Source organism: Otolemur garnettii, unplaced genomic scaffold, assembly GCF_000181295.1.
Source record: "Otolemur garnettii isolate 467f Iridium unplaced genomic scaffold, OtoGar3 scaffold00053, whole genome shotgun sequence".
In the NCBI taxonomy this organism is placed as follows: Eukaryota; Metazoa; Chordata; class Mammalia; order Primates; family Galagidae; genus Otolemur; species Otolemur garnettii.
The window spans coordinates 8,960,715-8,974,233 of NW_003852448.1; positions in this window are offsets into that span (position 1 = coordinate 8,960,715).

Here is a 13,519-nt window from a genome sequence, read left to right on the forward strand (position 1 = left end):
AGCCTCCCGAGTAGCTGGGAATACAGGCACCCGCCACAACACCCGGCTGTTTTTGGTTGCAGTTTGGCCGGGGCCGGGTTTGAACCCATCACCCTCGGTATATGGGGCTGGCACCGTACCCACTGAGTCACAGGTGCCACCCATAATAATTTTTTAAGTGAAAAGGCAAATTGCTTTTGTAAAAATAAATTACTTAAAATAATTATGATCTAGAGTTTTACTCCCAGAAAATTATCCTTCAGAAATGCTCACTTAAGTGCATGAAGACACACATGTGGGGATTCGTTCAGCCCCCTCCTTTTTTTTTGAATTAGCAAAACACTAGAAACCATCTAAATGTCCATCAACAGGGAATCAGTTAAGACAATGTGTACACTCATAGGATGGAATATATGCAACAGGGAGAGATAAACTGGATCCAGAGTACTATCATGGAAAGACACTTAAATTAGACCATTAAATTAAAAATGGAAATTGCATGACACATGTATGATGTAAGCTCATTTTGGCTTTTAAAAAGATATTTTATATGTGCTTTTTTTTTTTTTTTTTTTGCATTTTTTGGCTGGGGCTGGGCTTGAACCCACCATCTATGGCATATGGGGTCAGCACCCTACTCTTTTGAGCCATAGGCGCTGCCCCAGATGTATATATTCTTATATAACAAAATATTATACATACATACAAAGATACATAGGCATATGTGTATGTGTATATACAGTGGAACCTCCATAGCTGAGTACCTCCCTACATTGACCACCTTCATAAGTTGACCTAACTTTCATAGACTGGACATGGACCACATGTACATATCAGCAGGCCTTATGCTGACCACTTCTGTATGTTTGTCACAGTCCTTTCAGTGGTCACCTTACAGAGGTTCTACTGTATGTCAAATAGATGCATACTGTCACACATACATGTGTAATCTAGAGAGGGAAATAGATCAAATACTTAACATGGTTAATAGTTAACTAATAGACCAGTAGTTAATGTCACCCCCAGGAGTGTGTAGAGAGAATAACAAGTGAGTAGCAAGGTTCCTCTTTTCTGATTTACACATGTAACAACCCAAATGTCCACAGGTTTCCAGCCCTCCGAGCACCAAGCCTTCTAGGTGGTTAAATGTAAATGAAGGAGGCCAGGTACAGTGGCTCATGACTGTAATCCTAGTACTCTGGGAGGCCAAGGCAGGTGGATTGCTTGAGTTCAGGAGTTTGAGACCAGCCTGAGCCAGAGTGAGAGTAAAAAATAGCTGGGCATTTTGGTAGGCTCCTCTAGTCCCAGCTACTCAAGAGGCTGAGGCAAGAGAATTGTTTTGAGTCCAAGAGTTTGCGATTGCTATGAGCTAGGACTCCATGGCACTCTACTGAGAGTGGCAAAATGAGACTTTGTCTCAAAAAAAGAAAAAAGAAAGAAAAAAGGAAAACTATCTGGGTATTGTGGTACATGCATGTAGTTCCAGCTACTCGGGAGGTGGAGGCAAGAGGATCACTTGAGCCCAGGAATTTGAAGTTGCTGTGGGTTATAATGCCACAGCACTCTACCCAAGGCAACAGAATGAGACTCTGTCTCAGAAAAAAAAAAAAAAAAGAAAAAAAAAAGGAAATGAGAGAAAACAATGGACATACTCTCCAGGAGCCTATGCAGCCTATGTCATCCTAATACTCCCCCACCTCAGATCTCAAATAGCTCCAAATCCAAGACCCTACCAGGCTTATTCTCATTGCTTCCCCTACCATGTTCCTTTCCAGTAGTTTTGGTCATTCCCAGTTTCCAGCCCCTTCCCTCTAATGTCATCACTCTTGTTTCATACACCAATTGCCCCCCCTCCACCCAGCTGAGACACCATAATGGCATGTTTGGCCTCAGGGCAAAGGGTACCCTGTAGTGGGCCAGGGGCACCCCAGGCCCTGATGCACCTGCCCCTCTCACCACTCAGCCATACTGAGGCCAGTCATGCTGCAGCCTCTTCCATACCCAGATTCTCCATCCTGACTTCCCATAGCTTCCACAGATGCCAAGGACCTGGTACCAGTGGTAGGGAAGGGACACACCCAAGGAGACTTATAAACTGTGTGATACAAAGAACTGGCCACCATTCTATTGAAACTGTCTCATAACATCAAAAAGGAGAGAATCCTCCCTAACTCACTCTACAAAGCCAATATCACCCTGACACCAAAGCCAGGAAAAGGTACAGCAAAAAAAGAAAACTATAGGCCAATCAATATCCTTCATGAAAATAGATGCAAAAATTCTCTAAAAATACTAGCAAACTGAATATAACAGGACATCAAAAAGAGAATTCATTACAATCAAGTGGGTTTCATTACAAGGATGCAAGGATGATTCAACATATGCAAATTAATAAATGTGATTTACCACATAAACAGAATTAAGAACAAAACCCACATGATCATCTCAATAGATGCAAAAAAACTAGACAAAATCCAGCACCATGTCATGATAAAAACCCTCAACAAACTAGTAAAAGAAGAACATATCTCAAAATAATAATAATAAATGCCATATATGAAAAACTCACATCATATTGAATAGGGAAAAGTTGAAACTATTTCCCTTAAGAACTGGAACAAGACAGGGATGACCACTGTCACCACTTCTATTCAACACAGTACTGAAAATCCTAGCCCATGCAATCAGGCAAGAGAAAGAAATAAAGGGCATCCAAATTGGGAAAGAGTAGGTCAAACTATCCCTGTTTGCTGATGATATGATCTAATATCTAGAAAGCCCCAAAGATTCCACCAAAAGGCTCTTAGAATTGATCAGTAAAGTAAGTAAAGTCAGTAAAGTCTTGGGTCACAAAATCACTGTACACAAATCAGTAGTATTTCTATATGCTAACAACAGTCAATCTGAGAGTTAAATCAAGAACTCAATACCATTTACAATAGCTGCACAGAAAATAAGACACCTAGGAATATATATAACCAAGGAAGTGAAAGAGCTCAACAAGGAGAACTACAAAACACCGCTGGAAAAAAATCACAGATGACATAAACAAATGGAAAATGCTCTAGGACTGGAAGAATCAGCATTGTTAAATTGTCCATGCTGCCCAGAGTGGTTTACACAGATTTGATGAAATCCTCATCAAAATATCAATGGCAGTGTTCACAGATGTAGAAAAAAATAATTCTAGAACTTCATATGGAAGCATAGAAGATTTCAAATAGCCAAAACAATCCTAAGCAAAAAGAACACATCTAGAGGTATCATATACCCCGACTTGAAATTATTGTACAAGGCAACAGTAACCAAAACCGCATGGTGCTTGTATAAATAAAGACACATAGACCACTGGAATAAAATAGAACCCAGAAATAAAGTTATTTAGCTACAACCTACTGATTTCCGACAAAGTAGACAAAAATCTACACTGGGGAAAGGATGCTCCATACCAATAAATGGTGGTAGAAAAACTGTTGGTGGGAATTTAAAGTAGTATCACCATTATGGAAAGAAGTATGGAGATTCCTTAAAGAACTAGGCAGTTTCAGTAACTGTAAGAAGAAGGGGTAAAAAATTAGAGGAGGTGTCAGCAAAGGCATGGGGACAAGAGTGACTCTGTCTTAGATGTTGGTCTGGGTGTGACTCTTGACTGACCCTGAGTCTGGGGAAGCCTCTGCAGTGTCTACCTCAGGTGTCACTCTATGTAGCAACACCTGCTTGCTCTAAGTTTGGCCTTTCCATTCAAACCACCCTTGGTGTTGCTGCCCTAGAACCTGCTTCTTTGTGATGTGCTAGCCTGCTTGGTTTTCATTCCTAACTAAGGTCTCATCATGGTCCAACATGGGATCATCCACTGCAGCCTCATGTCTACCTTCCAGCCAGAAGGCAAGTGGAAGAGGAAAGAGAAACCTCTCCCTGAGGAACAGCCATCATGTTCCAATGGAGTCTGGAAAACTCCTTTAGTTTTTCCTCTGTGAAGCCATGTGCCCCACTAATAACCAAGAAGGAAGATAGAACATATTTTAGGGGAAAACACTCAATCTGTCTCACCATGACCCTAGGTAGGTACAGTGGTGTTAAATTTGTGAACATTTGTCGGATCCAAGAAGATGGAAATCTCATGAGGCCTTAGCATGGGAAGGACATCCATGTGGATCTTGACATTTCTGTGAATGAAAGCAGGGATGGAGGGTTTGAAGAAAATGCATTAGTTTGGTTCTAAAAATTTCCACTAAGTTTGAGAAGTCCCAGAGAGCAGTGAAGATGGAGAGCATGGTGTAAGGAGATGGCAGTGACTTTGAGGTGGGAGAGGTGTCAAGGGTGGTAACAGACTGGGGTCTAGAAGGGGCAATGTGGGGAATAAGGACAGAGAGAGGCACCTCTCTATTCAGAGGCTTGAATGGGGAGAGATAGCTTCGGAGTAAAGCTAATCATCCAATGTGCAAGGAGATGTAAAAAGGGAAAGTTTCTGGGGCAAAGACCAGTGGAGTTGGCTAAGGAACTGAAACAGTAGTACACAAGGTGGAGAATACAGAAGGTAGCTGCCACTGGACAGATCAAGTTCAATATCAGAGGGTGTCAGGAGAGGGTAGAGTAGGGGAAGGGAGGGACAGGCAACCAAGTTCTAAGCCAGAGCTCAACAGGTTTATACAACTGGGAAAACAAAACCCATCTCTCTGAGGAGAAAAAAAGTACTCTATAAAAAATTTCAGTTTCTGGGTGGCTCCTGTGGCTCAAAGGAGTAGGGTGCTGGCCCCATATGCTGGGGTTGGTGGGTTCAAAACCAGCCTTGGGCCAAAAACTGCAAAACAAAAATCAGTTTCTTGTTAACTCCACTTTAATGAAAAGGCAACTCTGAAGTACATCACCAAAGACAAAAGAAGTTCCATATTTTCAGGCACTTAAGTCTGATGCTGACCAGAGAAGGCAGAGGATACAGAATATTACAACTCAGGGAGTAAAACAAATTGCTAATTGCTAAATTATCAAATTAGACAAAGCCTCAAGTAAGAAGACTTGGCCAGGCTTTTTTTTTTTCTTTTCCCAGCCCTGACAGATGAACAAGATCTATCTTAACTGATTATTTCTCTGCTGTGTTTTCTTACCATTCAGTATAAAGAAATTAAGATTTGTAATAGTAAGGCCAGGTACAGCAGTACATGCCTGTAATTCCAGCACTCTAGGAGGCCAAGGTGAGTGCATTGCTGGTGCTCACAGGTTTAAGACTAGCCGAGCAAGAGCAAGACCCCATCTCTAAAAATAGTCGGGCATTGTGGTGGGCACCTGTAGTTCCAGCTACTTGGAAGTCTGAAGCTAGAGAATCACTTGAGCCCAAGAGATTGAAGTTGCTGTGAGCTATGCCATGGCACTTTATCATGGGTGACAAAGTGAGACTCTGTCTCAAAAAAAAAAAAAATTGTAATAGTTTTATTAAGAAACCTGTTTTTAACCTATCTAAGGTATAAACTTCTATTTTTACTTGAGTCTGAAAATTATAAAATGTATCTTAGTGGTTTACTTAGTATCTTAGTAATTTTGAAACAGATGACTAGTGTAAGAGGTACTAACAATCATGAATTGCACTTCTGAATTATATGCTATATATCTGAATCCTAATGAATTCTGAGATTTTTCTATCCTCAAAGTTGTTTGCTCTCCAAGTCAAGGAAAGCTTTAACATTCTTTAGTTTTGAGATGGCTGGCATAATTCATTGATTCTTTCTGTAGAAGTTTGCTTTTAAAGCTTAAATAAGACACAAAATTGCCTTTAGCAATTGCGCAAAGTAAACACAGCATAGAACTTTGACTTTACCATGTTGACATTTCATCCTCTGCAAACTCTTTTGGCCTTTTTAGGGATTACACACTAGCTACACATCCTAGAGTTACGGCTTGGAAATAGAAGGAAGATTGATTCCACCCATCCTGGGGAAAGTGCCTGGATTGAAAAGGGGAAAAATTGGTTGGGGAGGCTAGATAGCCAACTGGAGCCAGCTTTCCACAGAGGCTCCCATCCAGAAGGAGCGTTAAAGGACAGAAGTTTATCAAGTAAGCTGATAGTTTGGAGCTGAGCCAAGATAGAAGATTGAGGAGCACACATCACCCCTGCTGAGGTGAGCTGTGACCCCCAAGGAAACAAACAATAGGTACAAAACCCATCACCAAGTGGATGGGAGTCCCCTCCCCCATGAGAACAGCTTGCAGTGTACTTTCTACAAATAAGCAAGCAGAGTTCAGATCTCTTCTCTTTCTATTCCATGGGAGAGAGCCACTAAAACCCAGATCTTCTTCTCTAGAGAGGACCCACTAGTGTGCCATGGCACTCTCACCAGGCATAAAACTGAACATATACTCTACTGGAAATTCTTAACTCCCAGCACTCCCGTACACTCCCACCCCAAGGTCTGGAAGCCTGTCCCCTGCAGAGTCCAGACTCTTGGGCATTTTCTTGAGAAGTATGGACAAGGCATAGGCTGCTACAAGTCTGTGCTAAATCAGTGGCATGGGTGTAAAGCAGGGATTGTGGTGTGAGGGAGCCAGATGGGAGAGGGAGAAATGGTGCCCCATGGCACAGAGCAGCAGCAGTGGCAGCAACAATAGGGCTTGCATCCTGGTAATATTTGGGGGAAACACTTCCTGTCTCTCTTAGTAACCAGAGGGAGCCGGGCCTCTACTCCAGTGGCAGCTATGGAAATGCAGGCCCTGTGAGCAAAGGGTATGCTTGAGGTGGTACCTGCATGGGTGGGTTGCAGCAGGAAGGGAGACTAGAATAAGGGGCACAGAGGCACCATACTCCCTGGGCAGGGCTGAGTCAGAATTCCTGCTTTGGGGAGCCCAAGATGCACCCAGCCCCCAGCAGAGCATAGCTGGGACAAAAACAGGCATGGCAGGAACTGAGAGCCCTTTGTGAGCTTTAACCATGCCTCTCCCAACACCGAGTGCAGTGGAGACAGACACACCAGCTCCTTGAGAATTGGCACAGCAGCAGCAACACAGGGCAGGGCCAGGAGTCTGGACTCTGCAGGGAACAGACTTCCAGACCTTGGGGTGGCAGACTCTGAGTCACAGTTTCTATGAACTCAAATAGTTCATGGTCTGCAGTGGAATACAACTGGAACAGAAATGCAAATTCCACAAGAATATAAGTGGCAGCAACATCAATCTGGGGTGGAGCTGGAACTGAGTGACATTCCCCAGCTTCCATTATGCACCTGAGGTAGTCAGGCTTCAGCTCCCCCTGCCAACTGGTGGCAGGGTGCTGCGACCTGGCTGAGGAAACAGATCTCCCTGTGACTCACGCAGGTGGATAACCCTGGCTCATTTGCTCATTGGAGAGAACTGGGCCACAGCCCTGAGGGGTTACCAGTGAGTGTGTATGACAGAGGTGCAATGTGGGGAAGGAGGTATCAACCTCCCTGGACTAACTCATTAGCCCTTCTGACTCCATGGAACACCAGAGTAAGCCACACTGGAGCTGCCAGCAGACCCCTGCTATCTAGTTGCTAGAGACCTTTTGAACTCTCCCACTTGAGACTTGGTGCTGACTGGGACAATTCAATTGATTTGGAACTCTTGACCTGGGCCAATCACCCAAGGACTATCCAAGGTGGTACCCTGGTTGTGTTCTTGTGGGAAGGTTTCATTTTCCTTTTCCAGTTGTTGCCTGTTGGGGTGGGGTGTCTTAGTTGCTTGTATTTTTCCACAGCTGAGACTTCAACTCAGAGTTACTAATTCACTAGGATTGGACAGAGACCAGCTGAATACAAGACAGAGCCACCTACCCCCACCACAGTAAGCAGGTCCCCAGTGTCTCAGGCTGTAGTACAATATGAGTCCTTTGCAAAGCTGCAGGGAAAAAGCTGCAGTCACCAGTCCCAGCTCTTGGGGAAAGGGCTGGTTAATCACTACTCCAGGAACCCCCAATCCAATTTCATCTTACCTGCTCATCTTGCCAAACAGTGAAAAATAATCATGGGGAGGAATCAGTGAAAATACTCTGGCAACATGAATAATCAGAATAGATCAACTCCCCCAAGGAACAACAAGGCGGACAAACCAGAAGATCTCATTCATAAACAAATGGCTGAGATGTCAGAAATCGAGTTTAGAATTTGGGTGGCAAATAAGATTAACAGAATGGAAGTAAAGTTGAAATTAGAAATTCTAAAGTTGAATTAGAAATAATTCAAAAGTTGTCTCAAGAATTCAATGAATTAAAAGACAAAGTCACCAAAGATTTTGACACATTGAGAAAAGAATTTGTAGCCCTCCAAGATATGAGAAATACAGCAGTCTCCCTCAGTAACAGAATGGAGCAGGCAGAAGAAAGGATTTCTGACAATGAAGACAAAGCTTTTGAATGCTCCTAAATGCTCAAAGAGGATAAGGAGTGGAAGCAAAATAGATCATTCTCTCAGAAACTTGTGAGACAATTTCAAAAAAACAAACATTCATCGTATAAGAATTCCTAAGGTTGCTTCAAAAGGCCCAGATGCTCTACTCCAAGAGATAATTGAGGAGAACTTCCCAAACATGGCAAGAGATTCTGAAATTTGGATAGCAGACAGTTTCAGAACCCCAGCACAACTGAACCCAAATAAAGCATCTCCCAGACACATTATAATTAACTTCACCAAAGTTAATGTGAAGGACAAAATTCTGCAAGCAGCCACACGTAAGAAAGCCATAACCTACAAGGGGAAGAATATTAGAATGACTGCAGATCTCTCTGCTGAAACTTTTCAAGCTAGAAGAGGATAGGCATCAACCTTTAACCTCCTAAAACATAATAACTTTCAACCCAGGATCCTGTATCCAGCTAAACTGAGTTTCATTTGTGATGGAGAAATAAAATACTTTAATGACATTCACATGTTAGAGAAATTTGCCATAACTAAACCAGCTCTCCAGGATATTCTCAGACCCATCCTCCACAATGACAAGCACAGTGCTCTACCACCCAAGTAAACTCACTCAGAAACTTTTGATCAAACTCCAACTTCCACAGTGGCAAAATGATTAAAAATGTCCACTGGACTTTTGAAAAACTTGATACCCAAAATACTACCAGGTTTATCAATACTCTCAATTAATGTGTAAGGCTTATATTGTCCTCTAAAGAGGTTGGCTGACTGGATACAAAAACTCAGGCCAGATATCTGTTGCATACAAGAATCTCATGTTACCTTAAAAGATAAATATAGACTCAGGGTGAAGGGATGGTCATCTATATTGCAGGCAAATGGAAATCAGAAAAAAAAGCAGGTATTGCAATTTTATTCACAGGTACAATAGGCTTTAAACCAACAAAAGTAAGGAAAGATAAGGAAGGTCTCTTCATAATTGTTAAGGATAACACTCAACATGATGAGATTTCACTTAACATTTATGCACCCAACCAGAATGTACCTCAAGTTATAGGAGAGACTCTGACATGAGAAACTTGATTTCCTCCAGCTCCATACTAGTCAGATAATTTAACACTCCTTTGGCATTGTTGGATAGATCCTCCAATAAGAAGCTAAGCAAAGAAATTTTAGACTTAAACTTACCCATTCAACAATTGGATTTAACAGACATCTGCAGAACATTTCATCCTAACAAAACTGAATACACATTCTTCTGATAAGCCCATGGAACATCCTCCAAAATCAATCATATCTTAGGTTAGAAGTCTAACCTCAGCAAATTTAAAAGAATGGAAATTATTCCTTGCATCTTCCTGGACCATCATGGAATAAAAGTTGAACTCAGTAACAACAGGAATCTGCATACTCATATAAAATCATGGAAAATAAGTAACCTCATGCTGAATGATAGCTGGGTCATAGATAAGATTAAGAAGGAAATTACCAAATTTTCGGAACAAAATGATAATGAAGACACAAATTACTGGAACCTCTGAGATATAGCAAAGGCACTCATAAAAGGTAAATTTATAGTACTGCAAGCCTCAAGAGAACAGAAAGAGAGGAAGTTAATGACTTAATGGGACATCTCAATCAACTGGAAAAGGAAGAATATTCCAATCCCAAACTCAGCAGAAGAAAAGAAATAACCAAAATTAGAGCATAATTAAATAGAATTGAAAACAAAAGGATTATACTACAGATCAATAAATCAAAAAGTTGGTTTTTTGAAAAGGTCAATAAAGTAGATAAACCTTTAGCTAACCCAACCAGGAATAAAAGAGGAAAATCTCTAATTTCATCAATCAGAAATGACAAAGACAAAATAATAACAGACTTCTCAGAAATTCAAAAAATCCTTGATGAATATTACAAGAAACTCTATTCTCAGAAATATGAAAAATCTGAAGGAAATAGACCAATACTTGGAAGCACATCATCTTCCTAGACTTAGCCAGAAGGAAGTGGAAATGTTGAACAGGCCTATATCAAGTTCTGAAATAGCATCAGCTATACAAAATCTCCCTAAAAAGAAAAGCCAGGACCAGATGGTTTCACATCAGAATTCTACCAAAACGTTAAATAGGAACTAGTGCCTATATTACTCAACCTTTTCCAAAATATAGAAAAAGATGGAATACTACCCAACACATTTTATGAAGCAAACATCACCTTGATCCCCAAACCAGGAAAAGACCCAAGAAAAGAAAATTATAGACCAATATAATGAATATTGATGCAAAAATACTCAATAAGATTCTAGCAAACAGAATCCAGCAACACATCAAATTATACACCATGACCAAGTGGGCTTCATCCCAGGGTCTCAAGGCTGGTTCAATATATGTAAATCTATAAATATAATTCATCACATAAACAAAATAAGAAACAAAGACCATATGATTCTCTCAATTGATGCAGAAAAAGCTTTTGATAATATCCAGCATCCTTTCATGATCAGAACCCTTAATAAAATAGGTGTAGAAGGGACATTTCTTAAACTGATAAAGGCCATCTACAGCAAACCCACAGCCAATATCATAGTGAATGGAATTAAATTGAAATTATTTCCACTCAGATCAGAAACCAGGCATGGTTGCCCATTGTCTCCACTGCTTTTTGACATTGTAATGGAAGTCTTCGCCATCACAATCAGGCAAGAGAAGGCGACCAAGAGTATCCAAATAGGAACAGAGGAGATCAAGCTTTCACTCTTCACAGATTATATGATTGTATGTCTGGAAAAACCCAGGGATTCTACTACAAAATTCTTAGAAGTGATCAAGGAATACAGCAGCATCTTAGGTTAAAAAATCAATACACACAAATCTGTAGCTTTTATATATACCAACAACAGTCAAGTTGAAAAAACAGTCAAGAATGCTATTCCTGGGACTGCAGCCAGCTTTTTACAGAAGCTCCCATCCAGAAGGAGGCTGAAAGGACAGAAGCTTAGCAAATTAGCTGATGGTTTGGAGCAGAGACAAGAGAGAAGTTTGAAGAGCACACTTCAACCTTTCTGAGGCGACCTGCGACCCCAAAAATACAACCAAAAGGTACGAAATCCACCACCAAGCGGACAGGAGTCCCCTCCCCAACAACAAGGGCTCGCAGTTTACTCCATGCAAACAAGCGAGCAGAGTTCAAACTTCCTCCCACTCTATTCCACGGGAGAGCCCCCCTAAAAACTGGACCTCCTACCCCTGCTGGCGTGCCACGGCACACTCCGGCCAGACATAAAACTGTAAAACTGTATAAATCTGTATATATCCCCCACCTGCAACATTGAACTCTGAGGAGTCCCCACCCACTCACTCTGAGATCTGGAGGTTTATTATCTATGGAGTCCTGATTCTTGGGCATCTCCTTGAGAGAAGTGGAGGGGGAAAGGGCTGGTGCTGTTCTGTGCTGACTGTGGTGTGGGCGTGAGGAGAGGAGAGTCAGCTTGGGGGACGCCAGTGCAGAAACGGTGGCATCCCGAACAGCACGCCATCCTGGATAGCAGCCACAGGCAGGGCGCGCTTAACTTTCTTGGGTGGAGCGCTAGTCCTCAGGGGGCTAATGTGGCTGAGACAAAGGCAGTGGGTGGGCAGAGGCTAAAATTGATACCAGAGTTTAAAGCCGAATGCAACCTCTGATTTACAGAGAAATCTAGCCGGACAGAAGCCTAATTTAAACACGCAAGGCCCCCTTGCTGAACTCAGATTTCTGGCTGATTTTGCCAGGTAAACACCAGGAGCAGTGGCCTACTGGAGTAAATAGGGCCACAGACCTGGGGGATTACGAGTGACTGGGTGCAAGGTGGGGAAGGAGGTATTAACCTTCCCAAACTAACCCATTTGCCAGGTGGGTCCCTTTGCCCTCGTGGAGCACTGGAGCAAGTTATATCTGAACTGCAAGCAGATCCCTCTTACTAGCTCCCAGAGACATTTGAACTCTTCTACCTGAAATGGGTGCTGACTGGGACAACTGATTTGGACCCCTCAAACCTAGTAGACCACCCAAGGACTATTCAAAGGGGCACCCTGGGTGTATGGTTGAGGGAAGGTTTGAACTATATAAAACTGTACATATTCCTTACCTGCCACATTGAACTCTGAGGAGTCCACACCCACTCACTCCAAGATTTGGAGAGAAATCTAACCGGACAGAAGCCTAATTTAAACAAGCAAGGCCCCCCTGCCGAACTCAGATTTCTGGCTGATTTTGCCAGGTAAACCCCGGGAGCAGTGGCCTACTGGAGTGAATAGGGTCTCGGACCTGGGGGACCACAAGTGACTGTGTGTAAGGTAGGGAAGGAGGTAGTAACCTTCCCAGACTAACCCAGTTGCCAAGTGGGTCCCTTTGCCCTCACAGAGCCGGGCGGGCCCCAAAACTGTTTGCTAGAGTCGCACACCTCATGGGCAGCAGGCGCCTGCTCTGGGCAGGCCCAGTACCGCTTGCTAGGGCCACAGGTGTGCTGCAGACGTCCCACAGGCAGAAGCGGAGAAATTCTCCAATCCAGGCAGACCCAAAACAGCTTGCAAGAGACACACACACCCCACAGGGGCCAGGGAAGGTGTTCCCCACTCCAAGCTCCCAAGCTGGGCAGGCCTAGAACTGCTTGCTAGAGCCACGCTCGCCCTGCAAGTGGTGGTGGAGGGATCTACCACTCTTGGAGGGCCCAGAACTATTTGCTAGAGCCATATAGGTCCCTCGGACAGAGGTGGAGGAGTCCCCCGCTCCGGGCTCCTGCACTGGGAGGGCACAGATCAGCTTGCTAGCGCCGCACACGTCCAACGGGCGATGGTGAATTAGTCCCTCGCTTCCCCCCAGCTACTCTGCCCCTACTCTGGTGGGGCTGAACTAGGAATGATCTGGTCGCTTGTGTACCCTGCACTACCGCTGCCATTCCCCTACCCTCTGGCTGCTCCAGGGTGCTGAACTAGGACTGATCTGGCCACTACAGTTCCCCTGTTCCACCCAGAGGGGCTGAACTAGGACTGATCTGACTGCTGCCAGGTTCCTGCCCCCTGGTTGCCTGGCAGGCTGAACAAGGTCTAATCCAGTCACGCTCACTCCTGTGCAGCTGCTGCTGTTCCACTGCACCCTGGCTGCCCCAGCACCTGAGAACTGGGAGAAGACAACAGACA